At 36.5% G+C, this 26,681-nt stretch overlaps 1 long non-coding RNA gene across 1 annotated transcript; it reads right to left on the bottom strand.

The window, feature by feature from the left end:
* Window positions 1-1,672: 1,672 nt before the first annotated feature.
* LOC143686472 (uncharacterized) lies at window positions 1,673-25,889 on the bottom strand. The gene is made up of 4 exons (XR_013177179.1): window positions 25,790-25,889; window positions 11,139-11,174; window positions 9,323-9,349; window positions 1,673-1,723 (listed from the first exon to the last, which is right to left on the bottom strand). It is a non-coding gene; the product is annotated as an uncharacterized LOC143686472 (long non-coding RNA).
* Between the last annotated feature and the right edge of the window lie 792 nt (window positions 25,890-26,681).

The raw sequence follows: 26,681 nt of genomic DNA, 5'->3' as shown, positions 1-26,681 counted from the left end.
CACCATGTTCACCATGTGCCTTTCCAGTTGAGAGAGAAACCTTGAACTTTATTGAGTGAAGGTAACCTCTTTTGATGCCTTAATTTGGACATTTTTATAGACTTGTTTTAATTTTGACATTCTCACAGCCTTAGAAGTGTAAAGTTACAATTTAATAAATTCCTCCTCTTTAAAAGTCATTCTGTTTCTGGTATATTTCATTCCAACAGCTTGCAAATTAGAACAGGCTGTAAAGATGATTGCTTGAGAGGGGCAAGAAGTAATCCTGAGCTTGTTTATGCAAGGCCTTAAAAGTAGAATTAAGGGATTTATTTTTGAGCTATATTCACAAGACAAAAGGGAATTATTAAAGGGCCTTAGACAAAGAGCTTCATATCCTAATCATGACTTTGGTTTTAAAGAGAGCCAACTGACTACAATGAGGACAATGCATCAGGACTGGCAGTGGTGGCAGGAGAGGGGCAGTATTAGATTCAGGAGACCAATCAGAAGGTTATTCTATTTTTATTCATTATTAGAGACAGAAAATGATGGTGCCACTACGGGACAGAGAGGAGTTGGACTTACAAACTGTTTTCAAATTAGAATTGGCAGAACTGGATGATGGCTGCGGGAAGGGAAGGATTCAGGATAACTGCTAGATGTACGCCCATGAGAACCAGAGTAGGATCTGGAATTAGGCTTTGTACAAGCAGTTCTAGGTGCTTTGAGAAATCTAAATGGAAAGGCTGAGCGGGCAACTGGACATCTAAGTTCGGAGCTCAGAGCTAGGTTTGGGCTAGAGATGTATACAGGAATGGAAGCCCGGGAGAAATCGGATGGGGCAAGAAAGGCCAGGACAGAGTCCCAGAGAACTGCACCATCCATCGGCTTTCTGGAGGGGTGTAAGCTGGTGATGGGGAGTGGTGTGGCAAGAGAGATGGAAGAAGAAAATCAAAAGCAGAGGCATCAGAGCAGCTAGATGAAATGGCTGTTTTAAGGGGAAAAAAGCTCTGTTTAATGAGACTAATAGATAAAGTGAGATACTGATGAAAGGTATGCTTTATATTAGTAATGTGAAAATTATTCATGACCTATCAAGAAAAATTTCAATGGATCAACCTATCAAGAATCATTTCAATGAGGAGGAAATGTGAACTTTTTTAGTGAAAAAGAGAAAAAAGAGTGTAGTAACTGGAAGAGAAGTTAGATCTGATGGAAGATGATAGGTATAGATATAGACCTATCGGTAAATACACACAAATATATAGCTAAGAATATACAGTCTTTCACATGTTTGACTGATGATGGGGGTAGGTTCCTAATAAGATTGTGAAACAATGGAAGGAGTAAATGTCAGAAGTTGATTTGATTGCATCTGCCTATTTCGAGATAAAAGTTGAGGCAAACTTCCGTGGGTGGGTTCTGTTTTCTCTGTTAAGTTGGGGGGTGACTGGAAGTCATTTGCTGAGAGGGAGTGAGATGTGGAGGATGTGGAGGGAGAAGATATTTGAGAGGTGTAGAGTAAGAATTATTGGGATGAAGGGGAGTGAAAAACAGAGTAATACCTCCAATCCATGCTTACGGCTCAGTTGAGGGTGCTCAGTTGAGCGCACTGAACACAATTTGCTACTGTTATAAATTTGCTCAATACTGGGTTTTTTCCTTTCCAGTGACACTTGTCAAATTCAAGGGCAGTCATAGAGGAGATGGATGGCTGGATTCTTCAAGGGTTGGTGATTTGCTGTAGAGTGTAATGAAAGGACAAAAGAGCAAGAATGTCTAAACTAGTAGCCTGAAATCAAAGATGACTAAGAATAGCTAGTCACAGCTTCTTTCTTCAAAGAAGATGGCACTTTTGCAGACAATGGTGGAATACGTGATTAATTTGCCATCAAGCACACACACAGACACCCCTTTGTCTTATTTATTCACCCTTAACATTTGCCTTCAACCTGTACTTCTGTGTAATATGAAACATTGGCATAACTTTCAAATTCCTTCACATTGCTTGCTTTACCTCCCTGCGTTAAACCATAATATTCTCACTGTTTTTATGGAAACACAATTTTTTTATGTGCACATGCACTATCTGTGATCGATATTTTCCTAGGGCATGACAGCCTGCGGGGTGTTAGTGGAGCCTGGTTGTTTCCCCATCCCATTTTCAGAACTCCAGCTCCCCAATTATTTCTGGAGTTCTTGAGGGTAAATCGACTTCCTCCTAGTCTTCTTGGCTCCATCTACTAAGGAAAAGAGTGAGCTACTTCCTGTTTCTCCAAGAACAATTGTGCCATCTTTTGTTTTGGTTCTACCCCTTCAGAGTTCAGAGTCATTGGCTCGGAAAGCAACCAGGGCTCCTTGGGTACCAACATTAGTGGTAGCTCTAAGGGGCAGGAACTCTAAATGTGGCAGAGCTCCACTGGATTTTCTGTAGTCTTCAAAGGGCCAAATCCTGTTTGTGTTTCATGCTGAAAGGGCCTCTCTAGAGACATGCCAAGTAGCGCTGCCTTCCAATTTCTTAGCTGGCTCCTCTTTCTTTTTGTAGTGTCTTTCTCTACCAAATTACCAGCTTAGCTTCCAGTATTGTATTTTAGAGAAAGAAGGAGGATCATACCTTTAAATATTTCCCTGCTTTTTTCCTTCATTGTCTATTAAGCTTGAGCTTCTCATGTGGTTCAATTCTCCATTCTCTTAGGTTATCTTGTTTCCTAGCAGGTTATCCTTCATACAAATAGATTCCTGCTGGGGACATTAGGTCCTCCTCATAAAAATTCTGTAAATAAAATCTAGGATTCCTAGGTAACTGACTTCCTATCTACTCATCAACCAGGAGAATCAGCACTTCCCTCATATGCCGACATCTTCTTATCTAAATCTACTAAGGGCTCCCATTTATCAGCAAACTCCAATCATAAGCCAGTGTGTTGTGGCAGCCATTTTTATTTGCTTCTCTCTAAAGCTTGAACTCCTTTTCTGTCCTCATGCTCTTGTTCTCTATCCTGGGAGATCTCCGGCTTGCACTGGCTCTCTCTGATTTATGGTTCAAGGCTGATTAGCCTGCCCAGGTCTGTAAAGGTGCTGTATTTATATTCATTGCGGTTGCTTTGCTTTTTCCAGTTAATATATAGGCATGATAATAGGATTTAGGTTGAAAATTAACTTCTTCCATTATTGCCCCCTATATATTGTCCCCGCTTTTCTCTTTTTAGACTATCCTTAAAGAGTAAGCAGGAGACAGTGAAAGGGTGTGTGGGAGAGTGAATGAATTGCTTTAGGTGTTTTGGTAAGTGTTGCCTTATGGCAACTCTACCAACGATTGCTAAAATTGCTTTAAAGCCCTCACACCTAAGATTTACACAGGAAAATGTACGATATCTCAATTAATATCTCTGTAGGGAGATTTAACTACTTTTCTAATTAATATAATTTGTTCTAATAGAAAATGCGGTTGGTGTGATGGTGGCTCAGCAGGCAGAGCTCTCTCCTGCCAGGCTGGAGACCCGGGTTTGATTCCCAGTGCCTGCCCATGCCAACAAAACAAAACAAAACAAAACAAAAAAACGCATGATCTCTGCTGTTAATGAGCTTGTAAGAAGATAATGATTGCTCTTATAACCTAGTTGAAAGGAGGAATCCTGATCAATAAGCACGAGGAGGGAAAGCAGAAAGTCCACACTTTTCCCTTGTTACTCGGACTATCTTTCTTAAGTCTATCCAAATTTCCTATCTGAGTTTTGTGATCTATATTATTTAGTAAGTTCAATCACTCATAATAAGAAACATATGAAACATATGTAGCATGCAGCCCCCCATTTGTTAGAGGAATTCCAGCTAAATAATAGAAGTAATGGTAGACTTGGAAAAACCATGTTCAATTCCTAACCTTGAAGAGGTCCATCCATGAACCTTGAAGAGGGCCTTCAAGGTTCATGGATGATCTGTCCCAGCTCTCCAAAGTCTTCTGCAAGCTCTCAGGGCCACCAGAAATCTGGGCTCTGGAACAGATTGATGTGGTTCAACTCTGGCTCTGGCACTTTTTAGCTGTGTGACCACAAGCACCTTACTTAACCTCTGTAAGCATCAGTTTCTTCATTTGTAAATGGCGCTATTAATAGCATCTGTATTTTGCTAAAGATTAAATGATACAAGGCAAAAAGTGTTTAACCTTTATAAACAAAAATTGATTACTGTTACTCTGTAACAGGAACTAATTTAATACCTCTTTTGTTCTAGGCATTATATTGGGTGCTAGAAATAAAAGTGTGAACAAGTGGGGCAATACTCTAGTTTCATGGGGTTTACTTTCCTGTGGTGGCTACAAACCAAAAACAATATGGAAGCAATTAAGCAAAGGGTTGTAAATCCTAATAAATGACAGAAGGAAATTCACAGTCTCATGCTAGCTCATTAGGTGGAATGGTCAGGGAAGACATCCTGATGAGGTGGCATTTAGTCAATGCAAAAAGAAGGGTGACCTTTGGTTGGAGAAGGAGCATTTGTATGAAGCCATTGTCTGTCTAGAGCTTTACCTTGTTTGCAAGATCTGTGGGGATGAGGCCACTGCAATCCATGGGGAAAAATGCAGGGAGATGAGCCTGAACCAGCAGGCAGAGCCAGATCAGGCAGGTTATTATGGGCTGAGGTCAGGAATTTTTATTTTATACTGAGTGCAACAGAAAACTGCTACATGGTTTTGAAACAGAGGAATTATGGCCTTAATTTAATATTTTAAACATACTTTTAATGCTGGGTGTATTTAGAGTGAGCAGGAGTGGTGCCTAAGTCATTAGAAGGCTATTGTGCTGGTCCAGGAAAGATATGTTGGTGGTCTGTCTAAGGTGGCATAAAGAGATGGAGAGAAGGCATGGATTCCAGGTGTATTTGTGACAGAATAAGGAGGACTTGATGGCAGATTGCGAAGGAGTGGAGAGGGGCTGGGAATCATGACTGAATTCTCAGCTTCCAGGGTGGGTGGGGTGCTCAAGCCGTTTACAGAGAGGAGGATGCACAGGAGGTGGAAGGGGTCAGCTTTAGGGAAAAACAAAATGAAGTTAGTTCCTTTTAGAACGTGTTAAATTTGAGATGTCTTGAGATAAACAGGTATAAATACTCCAGCTCAGAGTGAGAACTAATATGTTTTATTTATTTATTTATTTATTATTAATGATAACCTTAATATCATTAGTAAATAGAGTTATTTCACTTGGGTTGCTTCCTTAGCAAGTCTTCATTGAGAATTTATGATAACTGTAAGTGACTAGGTAAGATGTGGGATTCTAATTTGGGATAAATCTCATCCTATCACAGATAAATTCAGCATAGCAGATAACGTCAAGATCTGTTAACTTTTGTAAACCATTATTTAAAAATAAGACACAGAAATAGAAGAAATATGAATGTGTAATGCTGAGTGGACAAATTGAAATGGAGACCTCACTTCATGCAGGCAATAAAACAGTGCAATTTTGAAAGCCAAATGATAGCTTACCACTTTTCATCTTAGTTACGGGAAAGCAAAATAGATCATATGTGGAGTGAATAAATGGGTGTGTGTTTTAAGTTTCAAATTACTTTAACAGCAGCATTCTTGAAAAAACAAATGATAAAATACCTTTCTCTCATGTCCGTAAACATTTAATCTAAATCAGTAGAAAAGCAGATATTAAATCACATTGTGGCTTAAAAATATAGATACAAGGTCCCAAAGTGAAATAATTCAAAGCTATTGTTCCTTTAGTAATTATAAATTGTGTTCAGCTTGCATTTTGAGGGCAATTAGGCTAGACGTACTACAAGCAAGAAATGATTGATAAAGTGATTATTATTGAGAAGTGGATGGTGTGAAGGCTTGCATTTCTTTATTATTAAAATAGTATAAGGCATTGGAATTTCTTGTTGCTTTTTCAAATAAAGAGATAAGATAAAACTAAAACATTTAACTGAATGTGTTACTTTATCGATAATATCAAACTCTTGGTTAGAATAATAATTAGTTCATGTACTGCCTACTATTCCTAGCTGAGTGCTAGGCATATATGTAAAACCTTGTAAGTACTTTTTAAATTAAATTGACCTGAATCTGGTCATTTATAAGTAAGGTGAGCAGTCATCCTATTTTGCCTGAGACTGAAGGGATTTCTGGTGCACAGATTTTCAGTTTTGAAACTGGAATATACTTAGGTAAACCTGGAAGAATGCTCATCTTATTCGTAAGTCTGATTTAATTATGAGTGGGGGAAGGTTTTGTCATGGCATGCATATTTGTTTAATTTGTAAGTCAAAAAGAGTCATTAAAAATTGAATCTTTTGATTTTGAATTTCTTTAATAGATTTTCCCCCCTTTCTAAAGCATATTTCAAGTTGGGACTGTTCCTTAGCGTCTATGTTTGCTTGGCATCTCAGAATAATGCATACAGTAGATACTTCATACATATCAGTTTAACAGGATGATGAATTATATTAAAAAGGAGAGAGAGAGCAATAACAATATAAGAACTGCCTTTCTTCCTGCTTTTTCCAGCCCCCTGACTCTCTGATTTACATGACAATGGGAAATTACTATAACATGTTCTATAAAATTAGTTTGGGGGAAAAAGTGTGAGAAATTTCTAGTTCCAAGACTAACTGACTCAGGAAGTTATATGGCCCAGAAAGCAATAGGCTGGTAGGAAATGTATTTCCTTAGTCAGAGCTAGAGCTCACAGTATGTTGTTATAACAAAGCCAAATTTTAAACCCATCTTTTTTCTTTTTCTCCTTCAAATGAAATAGCTATTCTTCAATGTATTTTTAAATATTTAACTGAAGCATTAGTCATGTATGTTTTAATAAAGCCAAAATTAAAGAAAACATTTGCTTTCTGTTCTTTTTCATTTATTTTTGAAAAATAAATGAAACTCATCAAACCAGTTAGTCTACATTCCTGGTAAAGCATGACCTATTTCTTGATACAAGGAAGTAAAAATACATTATATATATATATATATATATATAAAGAAGTGTTGGATCAAGTCCCTGTACTTTACTGCTTACATTATCATTTGAGACCAAAGATCAGAAAACTCTTTTACCGTACAAATTCTTTTTAAGCCATGCTGTTGGTTCAAAGGAGGAGCGTCTAAAAAACACCTGTGAACACAGGGAAACTTTTAGTCTAATCTGGGAAAAGGAACAATTCAGAAATGCTAGTGAGCTACCCTTTACACAATTTAGGAGTGGAAATAGAGTAAAGCTGTGACAACAAAGAATTAGGTGTTTAGTGTCACCCCCAATATACATGCGAACACATGTTTTTGTCGTCTTTCTTAAAGAACTCTGTTTGGTGTGGTAGTTAGGTTCAGGTGTTAACTTGGCCAGGTGAACATCTCTAGATCTATTGCTGTGGACATGAGCCAATGGCGTATGAACCTCATCTGTTGCTGATTACATCTGCAGTCGGCTAGGAGGCGTGCCTGCTGCAGTGAATGATGTTTGACTTAATTGGCTGGTGCTTAAACGAGAGACTCAATGTAGCACAGCAACAGCAGCTCAGCATACATCATGTCAGCACTCGCAGCACAGCACAGGCCTTTGGAGATGCAGAAAGGAATCACCCCGGGGAAAGTTGTTGGAACCCAGAGGCCCGGAGAGAAGGCCAGCAGAGATTACCCTGAGCCTTCCCACATAAGAAAGAACCTCAGTTGAAAATTAGCTGCCTTTCCTCTGAAGAACTATACGTTAACTAAATAAATCCCCTTTTATTGAAAGCCAATTCGTCTCTGGTGTGTTGCATTCCAGCAGCTAGCAAACAAGAAAAGGGAGAGATTTCCTATTTTGTATCTGGGAATTATAGTTAAAATAACAGAAATTCTGTGGCAATGTGGAGTGAATTTAGAGAAGTTTCAGTGTATTGTGTCCATCAATATGTTATCAGTATAAACAAGTATTTGTTTCATACTGCTGCTGTAACAAACTACCACAAACTCAGTGGCTTAAAACAACACAAATTTATTATCTGACTCTTCTGGAGTTATTAAGTCTAAAATATGTTTCAGTGGGCTAAAATCAAGGTTTTCTTTGCATTCCTTCTAGGGGCCATGGGGAAAATCCATTCCCTTGCCTTTCCCAGCTTCTAGAGGAACCTACATCACTTGGCTTCTGGCCCCTTCCTCCATCTTCAAAGCCAGCTGCATAGTATCTTCAAATCTCTCTCTGTCCCTGTTTCTGTAATCACATTGCCTTCTGTGACTCTGACCTCCTGTCTCCCTCTTATAAGGATCCTTATGATTACATGGGGTCCACCTAGAAAATTCAGAATAATCTCCCATGTCAAGAGCCTTAATTTAATCACATCTTCAATGTCCCTTTTGCCATGGAAGGAAACATATCCCAGGTACTGGGAATTAGAATATGGATAGCTTTGAGGGGCCATTTTTATGCATAACCCCCAAAATATCCCAATCATTAGAGTTAATATAACAGATACCAAAACATGACAAATATAGAATATAAAAGAAAACAAATTTATGCAATATAGCTACAAAAATTTTAAATATAGCATCAATATTTTAAAAATGTTTAAGATGAAAAATTTAAATATAGCAGCATATTTATAAAGCAATTTCAGGAATATTTCAATTATTTACATTAGAAAGATTATTCAATAATTGTTCTCATTAATAGAATGAAAGACAAAAATGTTATGATCATCTCAATAGATCTTGGAAAGGCATGGGATAACATCTAGTGACTAGTTCTGACTTAAAGAAAAAGTTCAGTAAAATGTAAATATAAAAAAGATCCTTGGTATGATAAAAATGTGTATTATAAAACAAATTACCCTCCCAATGTTGAAATACTAAAGGCAATCTTATTAAAATCAATAAAAAAGGATACCAAACTTCCCTGCTATTACTTAATATTCATGGGAAACATTGTGATACACAATATAGACCCCTTCAGGAATAAAAATCTTACTACTCCAACTGTTGGGAGTGCTGCTTTCAAAGAGCCCTCCACCATCACCCTACTTCAGGAATTGCCTGATTTGAAGAGAGTTGCCTTACCCTCAATGGCAGCCATCTTCCAAGATGGCAGCCTGTATCCATTGTGAATAAATATCAAAGATCGTTTTCTTAATTCTTTGACAATTGACTATTAAGAGCAAAATAATAGCAATATATCATCAGGTTTATAATAGTTGTATATATAAAATAGTATGAAGTACAGGAGGGAGGTAAATGAAATTATACTGTGCAAGTTTCTTACACTAGATAAGAAGGAACAAAATACTAATTAAAGGAAAACTGTATTAGAGATGCATTTGGGGCAGTGCATTGGTGGCGCAGTGGCAGAATTCATACCGGAAACCTGGGTTCCACTCCTGGTGCCTGCAAAAAAAAAATTAAGATGCATTTGAATTCCTTTCAGCAACTGTTTAAAAATGATACAAGAAGGTAGAGCTAAAAGAAGAATAGGAGAGAGAGACTGGATATTAAATGATTAACAAAAGAAGTCAGGAAATACGAAAATAGAAAATAGCAAGATGCTAGACCTGTACTCAAACTTATCAATTATTATATTTCATACAAACGAACCAAATATTTTAATTGAAAGACAGGACTTTCCAGACTATATTTTTAAAAAGACCCGTGTTAAATATAAATCACAGATGGTTGAAAGTAAAATGAAGGGAAAATATTTGTCATGTAAACACTAACCTTGAAAAGCTGATCTGTCTATATTAAGGTGTGACAAATTAGACTTCGAGATAAGGTGGTTATCAGTAAAGAAGAAAGGGCTAAATTCATGAAGATAAAACAATCTTAAATGTATATAAATCTAATGACACAGCTTCAAAATATGTGAAGCAAAATTTGACAAAAACAAAAGGAGAAATTGACAAATCCATAACCAGAGATTTTTAACACTCCTCACCCAACAACTGATGTAGTAAATAGATAAAAGTCAGTAAAGATGCAGCATATTTGAAAAGCACTCCCAAACACTCTGGCCCAACTGACATTTATGGAACACCACACCCTGCAATGCACACGGGGAATTCACCAAGATAGATCAATATGTTGGGCCATGCAAGAAGTCTCATTAGATTTCAAAGAATTGAAACGATACAAATTGTGGTCTGTAAACCCAACAGAATATACTCTATAAACACAGAATAATTACATTAGAAATCAGTAAAATATATAGAAATCCCCAGGTTTTTGGAAATTAGGAAAGACACATTTAAATAACACATGGCTTAAGGAAGATAACAAGCGGTAAACAGAAATAGTTTTTAATGGAATGATAAAATTTTGACATAACATTATTTGTGAGTTGTGGTTCAAGTGTGTTTAGAAGGAGTTTATAACTTTCACATTTAATATTAGAAAAGAGGAAAGAATGAAAATCAATGACTTAAACTTCAGCCTGAATAAAATAGAAAAACAATATCAAATTAAACCAAAGTAATAAAAGAAAAGAAATAATAAATGTCAGTGCAGAAATTAATGAATTCTAGACAACAGAAAAAAACCATGACGTATAAATACACATCTTCAAAAGGATCAATAAACTCCAAGCAAGACTGATACCTTCCCCAAACACACAGAGTAGAAAAGAGAGAAAACACAAACATAAATATCAGGAAAGAATGAGGAAATATTATTATATATATTCCAGATATTAAAATGATTATAGATAGTGACTGTTATAAAAAACATTTTTCCAATACAATTAAAAACAGATAAAATGGACAAATTTCTTAAAAAACAGAGATTCTAAAACTAATAAGAAATGGATAAATTAGATAACTCATATGTATTAAAGATATCAAATTTGTAAGTAAAACCTTCGTGTTAATAAATATCCAGATCCATTTGCGTTCACTGGTGAATTTTACCAAACATTTACGGAAAGAAAATACCAATATTGCATAAACTTTTCCAAAAAGTAGAATAGTAAGGAATACTTCCAAATTTGTTTTATGAGGGCAGCATAATTTTGACACAAAAAAATAACACTGAAAGGGGAAAATGTCTTTAATCTGATAACGCTAACAACAAAGTTCATGATGAACTACTGAATGCTTTCTACCTAAAAATCAGGACATAGTTAAAAGTAAATTAAAAGTAAATAGAGGGCAGTGCGATAGTGGCTCAGTGGCAGAGTTCTCACCTGCCATGTAGGAGACCTGGGTTCAATTCCTGATGCCTGTCCGTGCATTAAAAAGAAAAGGAAATAGATAAAAGTCAGTAAAGATGCAGAACATTTGAGAAGTACTCCTGAACACTTTGACCTAATTGACATTCATGGAACACCACACCCTGCAATGCACATACTCTCACCACGAGTAATCAAAATCCTAGCCAGTGTAATAAAGGAAGAAATAGAAGTAAAAAAGCATTCAGATTGTAAAAAAAGGAGTAAAACTTTTTATTTACAGAGACATTTTGAACATAGAAAATCCTAATATTTCTCTCCATATATATATATCTGTTCATATTATCACTTATAAAAAAATTATCAAGGCCACAGAATGCAAGGTCAATATGAAAATCATTTTGTATTTCTGTACATTAGCAGTGAACAGTTGAAAATGTTAACATATGAAATAGCATTTTGTATAAAATTAAAAGCACAAAATATTTAAGGATAAATTTAATAAAGTGTATAGAAGACATCTACACTGTAAACCATGAAACATAACCAAAAAAATTAAAAGTCTAAATAAATATTGCTAAGGTTCTCTACAAATTGATCAATAGAGTCAAAACAGTTAAAATTCCAGTAGATTTTTGTTGTTGTTGATGTTGTAAAAATTGAGAATCTAATTTTAAATGGAAGTTCAAAGGCCTTAAAAGAGCTAAAACGATCTTGAAAAAGAACAAAATTGGAAGTTGTATTATTTAGGGTTCTCTAGAGAAACAGAATCAACAGGGAACACTTGCAAATTAAAAATTTATAAAAGTGTCTTACGTAACTGTAAAATCATTGACAAAACTGTCAGCTGGAGACACAAAAGGATAGATACTGTATGATCCCACTTCTATGCCCATGTTAAACATAAAATCAGAGGCTTATAATACAGAATGTAGGGGACCTAGAGATACATGGACACTAGAGACGGGTGACTGGTTAACTAATGAGGTACAACTCAAATGTAAGGGAATAGATAGAAGTGAAGGTTGTTCACTAGTGTGTCTATAAGTAATATTACCATATTGAAGGTGAACATGATTGAAAGAGGTTGTATAGACCCATGTATCCCACCGATTAACACTACAGATATAAATAAGTTCTTGAATGAACTATTTCAAAGATATGAATCTTGCATAAAGAGTGTACAGGTTTCGGGTAAAGGGGGAAAACTGCTATTGCATGTTATGGGCTATGTTTAGCAGGAAAACATCAATAGTATCACAGCAACACCAGGTGTAAATAATGGGGGGAGGGACATGAGCTAAGGGGAGGTTTAGATTTTCTATTTGGTGAGGGTGTGTTTATTGATTATTTTTCTCTTGGGAACAAGGAAATTATCTAAAATTGAGAGTGCTGATGGATTGTGGACTTTGGACATTATACATGCTGCCTAATGAATGGAGGTGGCTGAAGGATGCATTGATTGAGAAATAGACTGGCGAACGATGGTGTATATGATTGAATATTGTGCTGTTACAAAAAGGAATGAAGTTGTAAGGCATGCAACCTTGTGAATGAAATTGTGGGACATGTGGGACATATGGTGAGGCAAAATAAGCCAGAAACAAAAGAGCAATTATTGTATGGTCTTATTTAGAAAATACTTATAAGAAAACAGGGGCCTAGATTGTAAGCTCTTACAGCAGTTACATTTAGCCAGGAGTGGTAACTATTATTTCTAGATTTTGAGAAGCTGTTTTATATATATACAACCTGGTATTTGCACTTGAGAATGAAGCTGACCAGGTTGGGATTAAGGTAATTCAGAACACAGGGCTAAGGAGGTCCTTGTCTATATTTTAGAACCTCATCTACTCTTTGAGACCAAAGGAAGAAAGGTTGATTTTGTCCAGAACCTAAATTTTTTGTGGCACATAATCTAAGTCAATGTGTCTGGATAGATTATTTAAACAATCCAGTCACAAGAAGCCCAGAATAAGAATGAGGGTCTTTGGTCCTGTTAGCTTAATGTAAAGCCTGGATACATCCTAGAGTATATTAAGCAGATAATCGAAAAGTATTTGCAAAGTTCCCTGAGGGATGGGAGAAAGAATATGGAACTATTAAACTTTACCACCGGGGAAACCTCTGATACTGTGTCAAACATTAGGGACATCCAAACAAAAGGCCAAATCCTTGATCTTGAGGTTTGCTCTTGTAAAGCTTATGTATGTAGTGGAGAAGCTTAACTTACCTACAGCTCTGCCTAAGTATTACTTCCAGACGACCTCTTTTGTCCCTTAGATATGGCCTCTCTCTCTCTAAGCCCACCTCTACAAGTGAAATCATTGCCCTCCCTGTTATGTGGGACATGACATCCAGGGATGAACGTCTCCCTGGCAGTGTGGAAGATGATTCCCAGGGACGAGTCTGGCCCTGGCACCATGGTTTCAACAATGCCATCCTGACTAAAAGGGCAAAAAGAAGTGCAACAAGCAAGGTATCAGTGGCTGAGATACCTTATTTCAGGTACCTTGAAATAGCTTACCTTGAGAGTTCAAATAGAGTCCAGAGGCTACTATGGAGGCTACTTTTAGGCATACTTCAATTAAACATTGCTGACCTACCATAAGTTGCCATATGCCAACCGAAACCATTCCTCTAATCCTAAAGAACACCTAGGGTGCTATATAAGATTCTTCCAAGGTTCCATGCACTAGGGTAACATTCCAGAAACCTACAACCTCCTGATAGGTCCCTGGACCAGATAAGCCCTGAAATGCAGAGGGCCCAGCCCCTCCAGAACATCAATTATTTCCATCTCCCTATCCCATATTATCAGCAGTCTCTTCCAAAATGAAAAAGCTAGAATGGTCATAGCCCATTTTAAAGAGTGGGAGAAAGATCAGAGGTGATGGTGGAGTTATACAGTGAAGGTAAGGCTTAAGAGGATTGCTGAATCATTAAATTGATATTTCTTTTAGAGTGGGAGAAAGGTCAGAGGTGATGATGGAGTTACACAGAGAAGGTAGGGTTTAAAATGATAGCTGATTCATTAAATTGATATTTCTTTTGGTCTTCAGTATCTTAGAGCAGCTAAAAGTAAAAACCTAAAATTGTGGAATTGTAACACATACTAAACTCTGAAATCTCTTCTGCATCTACTTGTTAAAATATACTTTGAAAATCACTGCTTTTTTCCCCTTTTCTTTGTATATATGTCATATTTAACAATAAAAATTGTTTTTTTAAAAAAAGCATCATCTGGGATAAGCTGCAAACTGGATCTCACCTGCTTGCTGGTTGTTGTGTAAGATGGAACATACTACTTTGGATAATGATTTGACACTCTGTTATAGAGTTGAACAAATGCCTACTCATGATAGCAATTCTGCTCTTAAGTATTTACCCAAGATAAATGAAAACATACACCCGACAAACTGGTGAAAAAAATGTTCAGGGAAGGTTTTTTCACAATAGCCCCAAACTGAAAATATCCCAAATATCTATTAACAAGTGAACAGATAAACAGATTATGATACCAATATAAAGTTACGATACTACATGGACGAATCTCAAAAATATTATGTTGAGCAATGAAATGGGATACAAAAGAGTACATTCTGAATGGTTCCATTTATATAAAATTCTAGAAAAGGCAACCCTAATCTATGGTCATAGAAATCAGAAGAGTCTTTTCTATGGTTGGAGGGGTTACTTACAAAGGGACTTGGGGAAACTATGGAGTGGTGGAACTTCTCTGTATCTAGGTAAGGGTAGTGGATACATTTGCCAAAACTCACTGAATTGCATGCCAAAATGTGTATATTTAACTGTATTTTAATTATACCTCAATTTACAGATAGAACAGGCTTGTGCTACTGACTGAACTCCTTTGGTTTCTTTGTCAGTCATTTTCAGGAGCTGGTTTCCATTTTACATCGAGAGAAAGCTTGAGATTCATCTTCATAAAGAGCAGTGGAAAGGTTCACCTTGCTTTACCTTTCCCTGTGATAGGATCTTTTATTTTCTACCTGTTATTCCTAGATTTAACTTGATTCTGTGGAATTCTTTGGTATATGTGAAACCTCGGAGTAGTTTGATACAATTTGCAATTTTCTGCTTACTAGCTTATTTCTATCCACTCTACAATACAAAAAGCAAGCCTAAATTTACAAAGAAAATTGATCAATGGAATAGACTCCATGTATGTAATACAGACCACCCTAATTAAACTGCCTTTTTTTCTGAAGCAGGCGGCATGAAGTAATTTGATTGAGAGAACTGGTTTGTACTGATGCATATTTAACAAGTTCTGGCCAGGATTTTTATTTTTTTCTGTAGTCCTTTGAGAAGCTGGTCAAATTATAAAGGCAACATTGTTTTCCATTTGTTTTAGAGTACCTATAGAATAAGATTAAGTTTCCTTTTTGGTACAATAGGGATAAAATTGTATCCACCTTATGGGAAGTTGTGAGAATGAAATGAACTAATATATGTAAAGCACATAGACTATTTCCTGGCCATAGTAAGTAACCAATACATATGTATCTATATTATTATATCTCATCTCATTCTCAGCACTCAACCCTGTGATACTCTAAAGATGACATCAAAGTGACTACACACATATATGTGCACATACATACACATATAAATAAAATATATCAAGGACTAGAATTAATTTCCATGATGCAGTTTCACTCCCTTTGCATGTAGCAGTTTTTCATTATATTTCTCATAAATGATTGAAGGGACTTCCACACTGCTTCATCTGTTCAATTATGTTCCATTCAAATATTATTTATCGACTGCTTACTATGTGTCAGTTGCTTTTGTGTGGCATTAACATAAAGTGGTGAACAGTAAGTTATATATACTTCCATGCTTTGTGGGGCTTAGAATCTAGTGGTAAATATAGACATTAAACTACAGTTTACAAGTTTGATTAACGGTACATTTGGGGAAATATATGGTACTTATGGGCGGTTTCAGCCATCACCCATTGATTTGTATGCATGTCCAGGTAACAAAAAAAGTGACTTATTTAATAATTCATTTTGATAATTTCTCAGAATATACATCATAGACAAATTTTGCATATTATTTTTTTAATTACCTCTGAATAGTGGACTTATCCCAGCAATCAGATATTTAATAATTTGGAATAAACAAACAGAGATCTTGAACCAGAGTATTCACAGAACAAGAATGTACAAAGTTGAAAAGAATTTAGACACAATTTCCTTATCACTAAATAATACTATGGTATAATCAATATATTTAATGAATGAATAAGTGAACTTGGCAAGCAAAGTAGAAGTTTAATTCTGAATACAAAATCCTGAAATATGCTCTTAAATTTTAGGTTTATTGTGAATTGACTTTATAACCTTTGGAAAGTCTTATTTTATCTTTTTACTAAGATTTTTCTCTTTTAAAGCAGCAAAATAATTAACAAAAGTAAAAGTGTTTACTCTAGAATTTACAACTACATCAATTATTCCTGGTGAAAGTAGATAATAAATATGAGAAATGACATTATAAAATTTTGTAGATTCCAGTTTCATTTGACACCTTAAAGAGCTATGATGCCAAATGTTGCAGAAATAAGCAAACCTCAGGTATCATAATGTATACTGTATTCTTCAAACGCCCTATAGACCTCTTGAGAGCAGACACTATTTTTTTATATATTCATCTTAAAGGCTCAACAAATATGTTTTGAATAAATGAAGTGTATTTGTTTATAGTTGGTTGAAATACCAATGAAATATTTTTCCCAACACAATTATCAATAAACCCATGTATATGGTTAGCTAGCCAGGCAGCCAGCCATGTATTATGAGTTTTTGCAAGGTCGACAGTCATTTTTTCAGCAAGTCTTTTTTGAGTATCTGGGCCAGTGTGATAAGAGACACAGAGATGAGTTAGACAAGATGAATAATTATTATCTAAAAATCATTCTCCAAATATAAATTGCATTAGTCATTCATTTGCTCAAAGTCATTAAATTGTCATGGCTGAGACCTCTTAGTTCATGTGATCTGGAAGTGCTGTAGAGTATAGCACAGGCCAAATATTTCTTCAAATAATTTTCAATATATACATGGAAATTCTTCTATAATTGAAATTTCAGAATTTGAATTTTAGTATTATCACCAGTCTACAATGTCTGTATCAAGGTCTTTGTCTTGAACTCTTTCTCTCTCTTTCATTCACTTCGCTAATCTTCAAGTATATAAATGCAGTTCTAATTTTCTATTATTAAATCTTCAATTAACAAATGTTTACTTCTTTATACTGTACACTTACTTTAAACTTTATACTATATGTCCATGAATATATGTATGTATATGCACACATTAAGTAGAGTATATGCATACATATACTATATGTACACGTGTATACACACACATATAATAGCATAGTCTTTCACATCAAACATGAGGCTGCTTCTGTACCCAGGACACAGTGAGAAACAAAAAATGAATTAAAGTAAGAGACAGAGAGAGACAAAAACAGAGTCAGAGACATCGAGAAAGCAACCTTGTAGATATCTTGTTAAACTTCAGTCCAATTTCTGTTGCTGGACTTCTCAAACTGTGAGCCAATTAATGTTTATTGTTTAACCAGCACACACACAATTCCTCTTCCTCAGTAAACAGGAGAACCAAGATGTAGTGATGAGCCATTGAGATCCTCAAGACATCCAAGCAGAACAGAAAGAGATAAGTGGCAACTCAATTGGAAGAAAGGCAAAAAAAAGGAAAGAAAGAATATTAAATTTGGATGCCAAAATTCTGAAATTTGGATGCCAAAATTCTGGAATCATGAAAAGGCTCTAAACATCATGTAAATCCTCAAAACATCTTTATTTTATAATGCAATATAATAAAATAATAATATGCTGTTCACAATAATCACTCAACTATTGAAGATGTTGTCGTGTTTATATAATCTTTTGAAGAAAGAGTACAATTATAAGAATTCAATTTATAAAGCTTTCCTCCCAAATAGTTAACATTATTTAAGAGTTTTGTCACTGAACAGGGAATGTTCCATCAATCTAGACATCCTTCTGTGAAATACTTTATTCACTAATAACTTTGGGAAAATAACACACTCACTTTTCCTGGTGTCTAATCTTATATATTTCTTTCTTTCTGGATCTTCTCCATTTAATTGCCTCCTCTTAATAATGAGATTTCCTTAAACAAATGTAATGCTTTAAATATGAATAAACAGAAAGATTTGATTCCTATGTGATATGGTATTACTTTAAGTTTACATTGCTTTTCATTGTTAGTGACAAAGTTGTTACCACAAATAATGTTTTATTTTCAGGTCTAGTGCATATTCAGGTATATGAGGACATCATATAATTGTTCCTTTTCAGTGTGCAATTCCATTTATTTGTTTGAATTATTTTATAATGTATGCAAGTTCTCTAAATGACCCTCTATGACATTTTATCATCAGTCCCTCTGGACCCCTGATTTTTATAGCACAACACTTTATAAATCTTAGAAAAGATAATACCTACAGTCTGCCTTTTATCTATTTTAATTCCTTAAGCAACCACATTTGGTTATAATTTGGTTTTCAATCCCTATTTGGTGACTTACTGTTTATCATTTTTAATCGTCTTTTTTTCTGTTTTTTTTTTCTTTCATTCACATTCATTCCTCCTTCTTCTGTTAATACCAACCCAATTTTCCTACCCACCAAATGCAGTTTTTATGGAATGCCCATCAAGAATGCCCATTACAGTCCTTCCTAAGCTAAGAGGTGCTGAAAGCTTCAAAGATAGAAGTCCACGTTAGCATAAATGAATCATATAGGAATGCAGGAAGATTAAAAATCCTATACTATCCACCAGCGACATAATTGATAGCAAAAAAATTTTTGTTTTTCTCTCTGTGCTAAGGCAGGTGATTATCTTTATGAATTATTCCCATGCCCTCCTACTGCAGGTGCTTTTCCCCATGTAAGAAGGAAGGATGGCCAGCAGGGCTCCAATGCACATCACCTTTATTGCTCGCAATCCTGGAGGAAGAGACATAATCTCTCCCATCATCCCTCTATTAAACCTAAAACAAATGTCTTGGCCTTATGCTTGAGGCACATACCCATTCCTGAACCCATCACAGGGGTAGGGGGAAGACATTGATCTACTTGGCCAGCCTAGTGCCTAAGAAGAAGGGAGAGAGGCAGAGCAATGCACTTGCCAGCCCCATCACGACCAGCAAAGAAGAATTGTTGAGCAAATTACCAATGTCCATTACAGGTAGTATTCCAGGGCACTATTTTAGTGTAGACCTGGCTTTACTTGTGATATTAAGAGCATAAATTCCACTTTAAAGAAGTGCTATCTAGTGTTGAACGTCCATCGTTTAAATATTGTAGCTGTGTACTAAGCGCCTTGTTTTCTAAATGGAACATGCTAAATTGTCACCCTGAATGTAGACGGAGTTTTTTAAAAAAATGTTAAGTCGATTGATAGTGCCTAACAAGGACAAATAACAGCACATAAACAAGGAACACAAAAATCAAGATCGCATAAGAGCAGAATCACGTTAACAATAGTGAAATCTATTTCAAATCCATTAGAAAAGCTTCAGTAGGTACCTGTAATGAGTTTTAAAGCACCTAGGTCAGAAACACCAAACGAGCTGCTAGTTCACCACGCAGGCCCCATTAATCATTTATGTTGCCTGTAAAACTGGTCTGTGAAAAAATGGTCCAAGCTGACAGTGGAGCAGATGCCCATCCGTGAAATTTTTAGACATCAATACCGCACAGACGTTAACCACCAATGACAGCTGTGATAAGAAACTGAAGGCTGGTGATGCTATAAGGAAGAAAAGATTAAGAAAAATGACCTAGAATACTTTATCTAGTCAAATGTTTCACCATTTAAAGTAGCAAGCAAAACAGCCAGATTCTCAGCTTGGAACTTCACTAGAAGCTCTCTTTTCTGTCCTTTAAATCCAATTTGCAGTGGCAGGAGATCAAAAGAAGGGAAATTTTGAGCATTTATCGCCCTGGCTCCTGCAGTGTGGGATCATAGTGTACTGGCTATATCCGGGGACTGAAGTTCTCCTCTACTGAGAGGCAGCCTTCTCTCTTTGGCTTCCGCTAAAGTTAAACACTCACCTTCTTTTCCTTTCAGGCCTAGAGGTGGTCACTTTGCTCAGTTTTTACTATCCCTAGGGTGCTTCATTATCCCCCCTGTTTCCCCACATTTTGCCCACACTTTTGTTTGCAATCCCTTTGTTAAACTCTTCTTGGCTTATCCAATTTAAGTGTGCCAGCTGCTTCCTACCAATGCTGTGATTGGTATGGTGGTAGAGCAGAAAGATTGTGGATAAAGGCATGAGATAACTCTGATTACAAATCTTGATTCTATCATTTACTATGCTAAGTGGAGTAGGTAGAGCAGTGATGGGGCTTCTTCAAATTCAAATTTCTCCATTTATAAAAATGTGGATAATAACACATTCTATTCCACAAGGCACACAATATGCTCCCACTGCCATAGGGAGATTCAATTATTTATAACTCTGTTGTTTAGTTCAGCATCTGGCACAGGCTAAGTGATTATTAAGTTTTAGTAAATGAATAAATAAATTTATGAATGAAACAATGTTTTTTCATGCAGACTCATTTCCTGGTAAACTTGACAGTCATTAATCAAATAATGCCTCTACAGGATTTCATGAGAGTATTTCTTGAGTGAGAACCACTTTAGCCCCATCTGAAGAACTTTCACTTTTGTCTCAGCCTTTTGTATTAGCACACAATCTAAAATAAATCAGCTAAAATTGATGTGAGCTAAAATAAAATGGTACAAAATGAGTCGTGAAGATACACATTACTTTGGTCTAAGAGCCATGTGGGCTAAGATTTAAAAAAGAAATTGGATTTACTAGTCAAATAGACATTTAAAAATGGCACATTTGCAAATTACCATGAAGTGCTCTATACCGACAGCTCAACAATTTTCTATATAACACTTATATAACCTTATATAGCACTTACTAGGTACCACAACATTCTAATTTCTTTGTGTATATGAACCTATGACCCTCTGATGGAGTTGTTCTTTCATTATTCTCATTTTATGGAGAAAGGAACTGAAGCAAACAGAAGTTAGGTAACTTGCTGAAGGTTTCATGGACCAATAGACAGCAAAATCAGAATCTGTACACTTATCCACTGGTTTGCAGTTGTCTATAGCACAGGCGACAAGTGCTCCCTACAGCATTTTCTCTTCCTGGACACACAGAAAGGCTATGTTTTTAGCTTGCCTTGCAATTAGATAAGGCCCTGTGACTGTGTTCTGGCCAGAGGGATGGAGACATTAATAATTAATCATGCATTAATTACATGTGTGGTCTTTGAAATCATCGTGTGCAACCCTTCAGCTCCCCATTCCCCTCGATGATAACCCAGGAAGTCCTGTGTTCCACATGGGACCACTGCAAGAAGGAGGAAGGCTGCCCAACCTCATCTTCACCATGATGTGAAGAAGAATTAAGCTTTCAGTGAGTGAAACCACTATGATTTGAAGGTACATTTATTTATACCCAGCTCGACTAATATAAAAATTAGGTGTTTTGAATCAGACTGCTCTGAAGTAAAGCTATAATATGTGGTATTGACTTAGTTATCAGACAACAAGGAAGTCAATATCAGAGACCAGGCCATATGGCAAATGAATCGTCCATGTTATATTGGGTCAGAGCAGCTGGAAAAACAGTTGCTTCAATTAGCATAGATGCTGATTTAACTTGCAATTTCAGGGAATACGATTGACTAGGATGAGCTTTAGTATGTATTGTCGATTATTGGCTGCCTTTGGTAAGGTATCAAACATAATATATCAAAAAAGAACTGTCCAGTATCCAAGCAGAATTGAAAGGGAATAGAATCCAGAAATTGGGTTCTTGCGGCGCTATAATACCCCAAATAGTTAAAGATGAGATGTGAGAAGATATCGAATAAAAATTCTAATAAAACTTTTTAAATTTAAATAGAGTGATCTGGGGCAAAGAGTAGATGAAGAGTGTAGGTTTCCCATCTACCATCCCAGAGTCTCAAAGCACTCATCATTTAGTTGGGAGAGAGAGAGCAAGAAAGAGATGGAGCAAGAGAGCAGGGAAATACATCAGGTTTGAGAACCCTTTCTCTCAAAGAACTTTGCGTGAGATTACTGGCACATTGATCAGAAGTGTACAGAATTTTTGAAGGGACTGCATCACAGTAAATCTTCAGAGAAAAAGAGTCAGTCTTCAAAGGCTACAGAGCTCCAAAGGACGGCATGGTCTTTAAGACCCACATAAGAAATAACCAAGGAAAGTAAAGGACAAGAAGGAGCTTCCCTGCAGATAGAACAAAGGGTCAAAGAGAACAGTGGTCTAAAGGATTCCTCTGAGGGAGCAGAATCAACAGAAAAAAATATATACGCATAATTATTCTTGTAGCCTTTACAATCTTACATTCTCAAATGGGATGATAGTACAACTGTCAAATTGCTAAATGTCATGTGTAACTTTAATGGCAATGTGTTGATCCAAATTTAAAAAGCCTATTTCACATCAAAAATGTCAACTTTGATAAAAATTAAATAGACAATAAGATTAACATGGACAGTATATCAATTTGAAATGCCTTAGGGCAGTTTCTTCTTGGAAAACTATAATTGTAAGTTTCCCATTTGGGAAATTTCTAGTAATTATGAAAACACTCAGGGGAGCTGAAATTTCAGAGAATATGAAAGATATTGGCACAATAGGATTGGTTTATTTAGAACCCCATGGTTTTACCCATGTTTGGTTTCTATGGGAAATAGTAAATACAGACTTGTCCATTAGATTGAGGGATTCAGAGAAGTGTGCCAAGGAGGTGTAAGTGCACAGGATACTGAAGCCTGTATTTCTCTGTAACTAGTTTACTTAAAGACATGGGAGACACATTATTTTATGTTAAAATAAACACATTATATTGTGGAATAGGTTGCAAGGTGTAAATTAAATTTGAGATAAGATATGGAACTGCAAATTTATTTAATCTTTGCAGCACTGACATATTTCAGCTTCCCTAGGATGACACACTTGAAAGGAACAATTTTGCATTCCAAAATTAACTGAGAAACTGGGAGGTGAGATGGAGCAGAAGGATGGAAGGGGTGTAGGAGGCACTTTAGAATTAAACAAGATGAGTATTGGTGCCTCATGATATTTATATCTAAAATGCCATGGTCTTAGGCCACTGGGTAGGAGAACAAGATTGAGACCGAGGACTTCCACAGGTGAGTGCTCCGAGTAACTGTGATGTATTAAGTCACCTGGCTACCATGAAGGTGGAGTAATGGCACACTTATGTCTTTTATTCCTTTTCATGTCTTTCCTTTTTTCCCAATTCAGTCCTTCTTTTCAATTCAAATCAACATAATTTAAAGCACAATTACTCCAAACAATTATGCATCTTATTTTTATAGATGGATAGATAGATAGGTAGGTAGATAGAAAAAGGGAAAGAAAGAGAGATTCCATATAAATGGAGTTTCTGCTCACACCCCTTCTCACCTTTACTCCTACATCAGTGGTGGGCATGAACCCATGGCCAAGTCACTTGGAGACAGCAAGGAAATTGTGTCACAGGAAATTGTGTCACAGCCAGCCTGGAATACTCTCTTTTCACTGAAGTTGGTAAATGGAAAGGATGAGAGTATGGGCTTACCCCATCATGGGAAGAGAGCCTGTCTCCTTCAAAGAGAACCCAGAGAAGGAGAAGAAGCCAGGCCCCTTTCGGGCTGTGGATTCAGACATGCCACAATCCAGCTGCAGCCCAGGGCTTCCCAGTTTCCTTCCTTGATTTAACTAATCTGAGTTGGGTTTATGGCTCTTGCTATTGAAAGATTTCTGAATGAAGTGGTATATAAGTGGTATATAAGGGGCACTTATATATAAGAGAGAATGAAGAGACACATTTCTAGACTAATCATTATTTGTTGAGCAAATGACCTTTTTCTTGATTGAATTGATTGTGATTGAAAATAAAATTTTGAGTTTTGCATTGCATGTTGAGATTTGATTAAAATTCACTTACAATAACCCACTTACTTGTAATTTTTTAAGTAGAACATGAGAATATATTTGCATAATATATGTACTTCATAAGCATGATGGATGTGATGTCCAAGAATTTGAGGATCCTGTTGACAGAAATGTCAAAATGGTTTTTAGGTTTAGGATTAGGGATCTCAGGAGATACTTCTGAGACATAAGATCCTAGGATGTGCCAGGTAGACTGTCCTCTTGAATTACATCTTACCTGTTTTGTTTAAGCAATTCAGAAAGCTCCTAAAGTTAGGAAATATATCTTAGACCCCTGCAGTCTTAGTAACTCCTTCTTCTATGAATAATCTATAGATATTTGTGCTGGTTTGAAACTTTTATGTACCCAGAAAAGTCAAGTTTTAATCCTGATCCAATCTTGTGGGGGCAGCTATTTCTTTTAATCCTAATTCAATATTGTAGGACAGAAACTTTTGATTAGGTTATCTTCACTGAGATGTGGAGTGCCCAATTGTGGTGTGACCTTTTGATTAGATGGAGATGTGACTCCATCCATTCCAGGTGGGTCTTGATTAGTTTACTGGAGTCCTTTAAAAGAGGAAACATTTTAGGGAGAGCTTAGAGCTGTCATAGATGCTGACACTTGGAAAACAGAGACACAGATGTTTGGAGATGCTTGGAGTCCAGCAGATGTCACCATGAGATGTTAAGCAAACCAGAACCAGGAGAGAGCCAAGGGAAGCCAAGAGATGAAAGCCAATGTTGGAGAAGCAAAGTGAGGAACTCCTACAAGAACAGAGGTTGAAACAAAGCTCAGGAGCAAGGGACCAGCAGATGCCAGCCACATGACTTCCTAGTTAACAGAAGTGTTCTAGACCCATGAGCCTTCCTTGAATTAAGGAATCTTTCCCTGGATGCCTTAGTTTGGACATTTTTTTATAGGTTTATGACTGTAAACTTGTAACTTATTAAGTTTCCTTTATAAAAACCCTTCCAATTTGGGTATATTGCATTCTGACAGCTTGCAAACTAATACAATATTTTACAAAAGGTCTCTAAAGCCAATTCTATTTTCTTAGAGAGTAGTTCCTCTCTCTGATTCTATTTTTCATTAAAACTCTCCTGTTCAATCATGGGTTCATGTCCCATTGCCTCCCATCTGATTTCCACCATTTACCCAGCTCTATATTCTGTTACTTAATTAGGACTGTCTGTATTAATCGTGGTGACCCACTTTTTGCGGTGCTTCTAATTTCCAAGCTCTCCCAATTTCCTTATTTCACCCTAGTTCCCACAATCTCTAGTAGGCCACCGTCAGCCTCTGCTTGTCAAAGAAAACAGTTTGGACTTTACTTTCTGTGCTGAATATTTTTGTTCCCCCTGTAAATTCCACAATACTCGTCATCACTGTGTTCAGAATTTAAGGAGATTGTACTTTATAGGTTAAAGCAACTGGATCCTTTGCCTTCTAGCTTCTGGTTGGGCTTGGCTAATGGGAGGCACTTGCAGGAGGACAGAGGGCAGTGTATTAGTTAGGGTTCTCTAGAGATACAGAATCAACATGGAACACTCATAAATATAAAATTTATAAAAGTGTCTCACGTGACCGCAGCAACGCAGAGTCCAAAATCCACAGGGCAGTCTGTGAAGCCGACGACTCCAAAGGATGGTCTGGATGAACTCCACAGGAGAGGCTCACTAGCCAAAGCAGGAATGGGACCTGTCTCCTCTGAATCCTCCTTAAAAGGCTTCCCGTAATTAGATTTAGCATCACTAATTGTAGAAGACACTCCCCTTTGGCTGATTACAAATGGAATCAGCTGTGGATGCAGCTAATCCTATGAAATGTCCTCATTGCAACAGACAGGCCAGCACTTGCCCAATCAGATAAACAGGTACCACAACTTGGCCAAGTTGACACATGTCCCTAAACATGACAGTCCACCCCTTGTCAACTTGGCACCTATATATATATCACCTTAAACCATACTTAATTTCCAAATGAAAACAAATAAGCACACATTTTTTTTCTTTTACCTGACAATACTCAATTGTCCTGCATATACTGGAAACACATTAAATTTCTCCAGAATAGGGTGCAAATCCTTGGGCAACATTTATTTCTAAACTTGATATCTTACAACCTAAATAGTATAACATGAACAAAACAGCATTACAGTCCTCGTTTCTGTAACTGATCACGTGGTAGAAGTTCATATTTATCACTACCTTCTTCCACTGCCCATTCCATGTTCCCTTTACCCTCAGCAAGCACTTCAGCTGGCTGTGGTTCTTTGCCTGGTGGGGTGACCAAAACCTTCATTCCTGAAGTTTCAGAGCCATTAGTAGTCCTGCCTGGATTGTGTTGTTGCAGTTTTCCATTGATTTTAATCACAGGGCATGGTAGTACTAATAGACGCCCTAGGGGATCTCCTATATTCCAAGAAAAACTCTTCTTTACCTCCATTATGTAGTTGCAGTCCTACTTCCTTCT

This window comes from Tamandua tetradactyla, chromosome 6 (assembly GCF_023851605.1).
Source record: "Tamandua tetradactyla isolate mTamTet1 chromosome 6, mTamTet1.pri, whole genome shotgun sequence".
Taxonomy (NCBI): domain Eukaryota; kingdom Metazoa; phylum Chordata; class Mammalia; order Pilosa; family Myrmecophagidae; genus Tamandua; species Tamandua tetradactyla.
Note: the sequence above shows the minus strand (reverse complement) of the source record. Positions and strands in the feature narration are given on the sequence as shown.